Source organism: Parasteatoda tepidariorum, chromosome 4, assembly GCF_043381705.1.
Source record: "Parasteatoda tepidariorum isolate YZ-2023 chromosome 4, CAS_Ptep_4.0, whole genome shotgun sequence".
NCBI classification, from domain to species: Eukaryota; Metazoa; Arthropoda; class Arachnida; order Araneae; family Theridiidae; genus Parasteatoda; species Parasteatoda tepidariorum.
In genome coordinates, this window is record NC_092207.1 from 74914243 (window position 1) to 74922779 (window position 8537).

An 8537-nucleotide genomic window follows, 5' to 3' on the forward strand; every position below is an offset into this window, starting at 1 on the left:
AATTTGGATATATTTAGTAGGAATATTATTTATAGAAACGTAACAGATTTAAGCAGGATTCTTTCGTCAAATTTCTTCATGCACCTACATTCGAACCAGTTGTCCTATGGATGGTTGACTGAATGTAAACAATAACAAGCTTCCTAAAACCAAAAGAAATTTAGAAAACTTCCGGTGTATCCCTGCAATGTTATGCTTGCGAGACGATGTGTGGACAGGCTTAATATTCTAGGCTTAATATTATTATTGTGATTTGTGTTTAAATTTACGTGTAATTTTGGTAGACGGAAAAAAAAGGTACGGAAAAAAAGGTCCCGGTAAAAAAAAGGTACGGAAAAAAGGGTCCCCGGAAAAAAGGTACCTCCATAGGGAAAATCTGTAGCGATATTTCCCCTCTCGCTTTCTGGGCAGCATGAATGTTTCTCGCTGTTTCAATGAATATTCTTTTTATCCGTAATAATTCAGATTAGATCATTGAGGTAGGAGAAGGGTAAGGGGGGGACTTATGGACTGGTAGTATTACGCCTTTTTTTTAAATTTTATTTCATTTATTTATTCTTCTTTGATTATTTTTTAAAGCCGGAAGATACTATTTAAATTTTTCTTTTAATTATTTTCTTTTATTAAATTAACTTTTTTTTGTAATTTTTCTAAGTGAAAAATGTGTTATTTTCTATTTTAAATTATATTTTGTGAAGAAGTTGCTAATGTGATGCTTAAAGTAGCCAATCGGGGAAGTTGGGAGGATTTATGTGCTGGATGTTTATTCGTGATTGGAGGGGAAAGTATTGGTCCTTTTTAATTAGTTGAAAACGGGCGACACGAANTAAAAAAAAAAACATGCACGGAACAGCAAAAAGCACTTCAATCTAATCTTCTCATTTCAAATATTTTCCCCTACACAGGTACCTTTTTTACCGGGACCTTTTTTTCCGAGGGCCTTTTTTTCCTAGAATCGTAATTTTACCATTCATAAGAGAGTTTTCTGCAATTTATGAAATTCTAACAGGAGATTTGCCTAAAACAAATTTAAGAAAATTAATATCGCAACACAAATAAAGTGTAAGCTTTGCCATGTTTTGAGTGTTATCCCTTATTTGGGTATATCTGTGTAAAATAGAGCCGTTTGTTATTTTTTGGGTAGCATCATAGCAAGCTCGTGGTGTCTTCCGAATTCATATGCTGTTTGTTTCGTTGAAAGTTAAATTGAAAGAACACATTAGATTGAAAATACTACTATAATAATACTGGATGTTGCTCTTTTTCAAGCTTAGCCGAAAAAATCAATCGAAAACAGTATCCCGTATGTCTTACGACAAATTTTAACTCCAATCGCCATCTTTACTTAGCTTTACACGGTCAACTATCCACAATTGACTGATGATTTGAAAAATCTATTACAGATAAACGGAAACAAAAATGAATAGTTTTACAGCCTTTCGCTTACGAAATGTAATTTCGCATCAAGTTTCAAAATTAGTTACAAATTTTGTAAATAGTTGGAGCAACTGATTGTAAAATAACTGTATTACAATATCATCAAAATAACCGTTTCCAACAACAACGTGGCTCAGTCTGAGGATAAAATTAAAGACACCAGTTGAAATATTTCTGTTGAAATGGTATGCTTAAAATTCTAACTCAGTAAGAAACTCCTTCTGTAGATCAAGTTAATGACAAATTTTAAAATACTTTTTTTTTTAATACGACGGATTATGATATCTGATCTCCCAAAATATAGGGGATAGCCACAATCTGGAAAACATGATCCCAATAGTTAGGTCTAGAGAACGGTCAAAGTTCTGACCGCTTAATGTCAATTTCAGTTTTGTGCGTATTTCGCCATACCTCGAGAACTTTGTTAGCGAATTGGAAAAACTTTTGCACACCATTATAAAATTCGCTTATCCAAAAATAATTCCGTGACAATTACTTTTATTTTTAAATATAGTTTATTATTTTATTTAATATTAGTTATTTAATTTAATATTATATTTTTAATTACAAGAGTATACGCATTTTTGTATCATATTGAAGAATGTAATTTTACATAACAAAATGCAAAATTTGAAAGAAATCGGGGTGGATAGTTTATAAGAAATCAAATTTTAAAAATCTGATATTTTAAAAACTCAATTTTGTCAGGAACTATTTGAATATTAATGTTATTTTCTGTGCCCTGTACAACACTGGAAACGATAAAATGTGATTGAATTTAAAAATAGATTAGTTAGGTATGGAATAACCTTAATAGTTAAATTTTCCGTTACCCTAATATTTAATAAAGAAATCGTTTATCACCCAGTCCTACACTATTTTATTTTATCATCATTGAACGGCCCATCCAATTTTGTATTTATGACTACTAATGTTCAACTCCGTAGTTTTTCCTTCTTATTTTGAACCCAAAGCATAAGTTAAGGAAACTCATGGATCAAGTTTCGGGAGAAATTTGCCTTCGTGGAGGATTTTTTGATGGAACTAATCCACATTTGCGTTACATAGAGATTAAAACCACGAAAACCTCTCACGGTTAGCCTGACGGCAAGGGGACTCTAACCCATGATCCGTCCCCTTGCCGTCAGGCTAACCGTGGGAGGTTTTCCTATCCATGTAACGCAAATGCGGGTTAGCTCCATCAAAAAGACCTCCACGAAGGCAAATTTCATCCAATACTCGATCCAGGAGTTCCCTTATCTTCTGGATTGGGTTCAAAATTACAAGGTTACGGAGTTGCACATTAGTAGTCGTAAACCCATAAAATTGGGTCGGCTGTTCAACGACGGTTATAAAATAAAATATACTATTCCGAGCTGCGGTGGCTCAGGGTGATAGAGCGTTGGCCTCTTAATGAAGTGACCCAGGTTCGTATGTCGGCGGCGGCAAGTTGATACCAATTCTGCTCGCAGGTCGAACTGACCACAGTACTAACGTAAAATATCCACAATGGTTGATGGATCACGGGTTAGAATCCCTTTGCTGTCAGGCTAACCGTGGGATTCATTAATGGTTTTCCTCTCATGTAACGCAAATGCGGTTTAGCTCCATTAAAAAGTCCTCCACGAAGGCAAAAAGTGTCTCCCAATACTTGATCCATAAGTTCCCTTGTCTTTTGGACAGGGGTCTTCTGGGTAAAGTTCAAGATTTTAAGGCTATAGAGTTGAACATTGCTAGTCGTAAACTCGGAATTGGTATGACTGTTCAACACCGGTAATAAAATAAAGTATTCCAAATATTGTTTAAAACTAATGCAGAAAATTAAAACAGATTTTTCATTATAAAACTGAAGTTTAGGTAAATCAAATTTACCACTGTTTAGAATCAAAAGTAAATGAAAGAATTTCTGTTAAAATCTAAATGTGTTTTATACTGATAGTAGCTAATAAATAAATGCTAATTAACTTTCTGTTGTTAACAAATGATTAAATACCTAATTTTTTTTTTCTTGCAGCTTTTTGATTCTTTGGCAATCATTGTAATCTCTATTGGATTAGCTTATGTGGCACACATTACAGTAGAACTGCCATTCAATTCTGTATATGATTTATGGCATGAAAAAGCAAAGGATGGCAAAAATATAAAAAGCACCATAAATGAAAGCAATTCTAGACACTGTTTTGAAGAACAAAAAATACATGAGAGCAAAGAAAAAAGTTCATAAACTTAGTCGAGTTCTGCCTTCTAAAATATATATAGTTTCTTTTTTTATATATATATGCATTGAGTATCAGAGCTAAATATCCACATTACCTGAAAGAGACACTTCGTTTTAAACTTTAATTGACTTACTTAGCATTAGATGTATCTTTCAAAATGTTTAATTTATGTTTTTACAAACGAGTTGCTCCATATCTAGTAAGTTTAAAATTTTGATTTATATGCATAAGTTTCACAGATGTATCAGTAAAAAAAAACTGTAAGACACTTTACAGTCATTGTTTTTTAAAATTATTCCTATTAATATTTCTTCTGCTATGAACTTCTTTTGTAAATTAAAATCGAGTTTTGCATGAAGTCAATTCCTACAAGATGTCTAGCATACTAAATTTTGTATTTTTAAATACAATGAAATTTATTGAAAAACAAATGCCATGCTTCAACAACCAATCAGGATTGAGATACCCATACTACCTCACTTGCAGATATCCCTTTGAGATATGTTTATTTATTTTTTTCACTGTATATAAATAACATTCTGAATAACTTAAGATTCAGTGATTGGATCTTAATGGCTTAAATGGGTGATGTCAAATATACAGACCAGTTAGTGCAGACAATATCAAGCTAAGAAATCAGATACCAAAATGTATTTTCTCTGAATAAACATAAATTGATTAGGATTCCTTACCTAAAAATATATAGCCATTAAAAAATATGGCCCCAATTACTTGGTCTGGAGAGCGGTCTTAAGTTTGGAAATCTTAAATTCAATTTTACTTTTTTTGTATTTTGCCATATCTCTAGAACTTTTTAAGCAAATTAAAAAAATTTTGTACACAACATTAAAATTTTTTTATCCAAAGATAATTCAATGCAAAATATATAATTTTTGTTAATATTTATTATTTTTTATAATTTTATTTATTAATAGATGAAAAGATTTTGAATTGTTAAGGTATGCATTGTTTTACATCATTTTAAAGACTGCAATTTTAAATGGCAAACTACAAAAGTTCAGCAAAATCTTTTGAAAAATCAAATAGTTTAAGTGAATCAAAATTTTTTTACACGCAATTATAAAATACTTTTCTCCAAAAATAATTTCATACAAAAAATAATTTTGAAAAAATTAAATAAAGTCATAAATTTGAAATTTGATTTATCAGGAACTATAAAGTTACATTCCTTAATATGTGAAAATTCTTTTAACTATGCAATGAAAATTTTTTTTTACCTTAATTAACTAAAACAAAAAATATTAAAAAATTTATTTTTAATGAATTTTATAATTTGGTGCAAAAATTTTCAACTCAATAAACTTATTCTTGAGATATCGCAAAAAGAGAAATTAACATTAAAGTTCAAACATTGGACCACTCTCCTAAACCAAATTATTGGGACCATATTTTTTCTCAGATTGTGGCTATACTTTTGGGATAGGGAATCAAAATCAGCCGGAAAGTAATTCAGAAAAAAGTGTGTTTTTATGCCTGATTTCGTAATTTAAAATATCGTCTGCATATTATAAAATATAATCTGAATTAATTTGCATATTATAAAATATAATCTGAATTAATTTGCATATTTGAGAACATCCTTTTAAATCATTAATATTGAGTTCTAATAATTGAAGATCTAATCACTAGATCAAAAGTTATTCAGTGTTCTGTTTTCTTTTCTGCACTGCACATGAAAAATGCCCCAAAAACATTCATCAATAGATTCATTTTCATAGTTTCTAATATGATGATCATTTAAACTTTAGAAACACTTTTGACCTACTCTTTATAAAATTGTACACCAGCACAATCTGAATGTATTTTGTAATACTCTTTTATAATATATATAAAAATAGAAGAATTGCATTCAGTTAAAAGCAATAACAAATTTATTATACAAAGTGTTGTATAAAATAATTGTTGACATAAAATAGCAAATATGAGTCAAAGACTAGAATACAAAAAATGGTATAACACATGTTAATAAGCATATAAAAAGATCTAACATACTAATCATCATACAATTAGTGAAAATTTATAATATATGTTTAAGTCTATTGAATTGATAAGGAAATGTAAAGTATGAGTAACATTAACTAAGAGAAATAAAAAAACATCTTCAGATCAAATTAAGTACACATGTATTTTCACACCTTTAGTAACATATAAAAAAAAATTTTAAGCTGCCAATCAGCTGAACATTCACAACAATAATAAATATTACACAAATCCTTATTAGAAATAAGTAACTTGCAGATTAATTTTCATGTCTTAATTTATATACATCTAATTACAATTTTATACAGTTGTTTAAAACGCAAACACAAAGATAATTTCTAGGGAATTTTTTTTAGAAAGTCTTATGTTTGTTTTATAAAGCAACTGGTGACAGAAGCCAGAATAGAAAAAGCTTGAAATTTTTGTTAAGTTACCAAATTAGTACAATTAAAATGTTAATTAAGTGTAATACTCAAATTTTTGCCCACAATCTAAAAAATACAGCTAAAAGTTTTTCAATATCACATTTATAAAGAAGATATATTCAGCATTCTATAATATATATATATATATATTATGTTCAACTGAGCTAACAACTTGAAATGCAAGAATATAAATTTATATTATTTTCAAGTGTAATAATTTTAATCTTATATATATAAAAAAAACTAGCCTTGTTTTCATAAAAACAAATGTATAAAATAGTTGGGAATAAAATTCAAATTTAATATATCGTAAAAAGATAATAATTAAATTTCTAGTAAATAAACAGTAAGTAAAAATTGCAATGTGCAATTTGAAACATATTATTTCATTAATAAATACCATTACACAGTCAAAAGGGAAGAAAATACTTTTATGTTGGCACAATAATTAACTACATAAAAATTCATATAACTTCTGTATTACGAGCTCCAACTAAACAAAGAAATTCTTTTATGATTAGTTGGTTTCGTGTTAAAAAAAAAAGACTTATATGGAACCATAATTTCTAGAAAAATTGAAGCTCGCAGTAATTCACAGTTTATTAAAATTACATTCCAATCAAAAGGGTTTTGAATGCACGAAATTTGACTAAAATTGCTCGAAAATCAACAAGAAAGAAACACACAATTACAATGCAAATCATTAATAGATTAAATACCCGCTATTGCACACCTGTTTAGTGTATGTTTATATTCAAATGTTAGTAAAAAACAGAATGACGAGGGAAGAAATAAATAAAGCACTGCAATCTACAGTTGAAAACAGAGTTTACTGAGAAATTTCAAACTTTTGTGCAATAAGTAAGTGTTAGTGATACAGAATTTTGCGCCGTGCATATTGGGACAAAATAAAAGTAATTTATTAAAAAAAAATAATAATAATAATCTCAAGCGTTTATTCGATTAGTGTAAATAAAAAACTGTGAAAAGGAAATTACCTTTAAAAACTTTTTAATTCATTTTTGTACATGAAAGGTTATATTTTAGTTGACAATTTCGGTTAAATTTGCTCCGGTTAAAACCGATAGATTGTCACAGTTCTTACATTTCCATCAAAAGTGACTGCACTGTAGTTTTTTAAAATATAGCATTGATAATAAAATTTTATTATTTAAATATGAATTAATTTTATCACAGGGAGTAATTTAATAACTATAGCACAGGATATATACAAAAAATAAGCTTAAAAAAACTTTGTACTTAAAAATTGTACTAATCTACATGTTTCTAAATAAGAACATGATTTCACAACCTTCAAATCTCAAGAGATTAAAAACAAACTTTCCTACATTTATAATCATCAAAAAAAGAAATTATCATTAGGTTTCTTAGTTTATTTTTAAATATAGTTTAAATAAAATATTCTTCAAAGACATTTTTTTTAAAATTCTTATACAGACAAGCATGATATCCTATGTGATTATTTAGAATAAAATAAGTAAATAATTGCTACTATTCCAGCAAAAGATAAGATTCTAGAAAAGTCTAATATAATAAATAAGAGTAGTGATTTTATTTTATAAACATCAGTGAACAGCCTACCCAAATTTGAGCTTCAAGCTGCCAATGGTCAACTCTGTAACTTTGTAATAAGTTTATCGATTGAGAAAAATATAGTTAATAATATGCATATGAAAACAGACACCTTGTACAATAATACAAGACAAGAAAAATCAATGTAATCAGATGGCATACTTATTTTCTGGGCATATTTTGACATTCAAAAAAAATTTTAAATTTGCATTAACATGATGTAATGGTGTATCTAAAACATAAAAAGTATATAGATAAAACTTTAAATGAGAGACTAAAATATCCTTAAATATTTATATCATGTGTTCAGAGTTAGGACACTTATACAAACAAGCTATTTTATTAGTTATGTGTTTTATTTTAAATATAGGGTCATAGTATTTTTTTTTATTGTGGAAAACAATAACTATTTATAGCTAACTGATTACGATGATTCAAAATTCTGATAAAAAGTTAAATTCGAAATAATTTATTTAATATTTTATTTTAATAATATGGAATCTCATTGATGTTGTTTCATCAGCTTACATGATGAAAATTCTGGAAATGCTAGGGAAAAGGACCAGCAATTATGATATTAAAATGTTATTGTTTCCACTGATACTACAGCAATACTTGCCAAACAATGTTTGGAATAGAAGAGTAAAGTTTAGTTTTTCACCTGACTCAGAAAACAAGGGTCTTCAAAATATTGTGATTGATTTTTCCTCACAGAAGATTTTAATTAAAACTAATCAGTAGCATTATATAATGAGAAAAATCACACAAAATTTAAGAAACTATTTCTGATTTATACATTTAAAATGAAGACTTATGGTTATTTTCATGGTTATATATCACAAGTATATATAAATGCTTTGCA

At 28.2% G+C, this 8537-nt stretch overlaps 1 protein-coding gene across 1 annotated transcript in view; it reads left to right on the forward strand.

Moving 5' to 3' along the window:
- Positions 1-4010, forward strand: part of LOC122270580 (nose resistant to fluoxetine protein 6-like) — a 35226-nt gene extending 31216 nt beyond the window's left edge. Inside the window, exon 14 of the mRNA XM_071180056.1 lies at positions 3452-4010. The gene's annotated coding sequence lies outside the window, so the exon portion shown is untranslated. The remainder of the gene's footprint in view (positions 1-3451) is intronic.
- The last annotated feature ends 4527 nt before the right edge of the window (positions 4011-8537 follow it).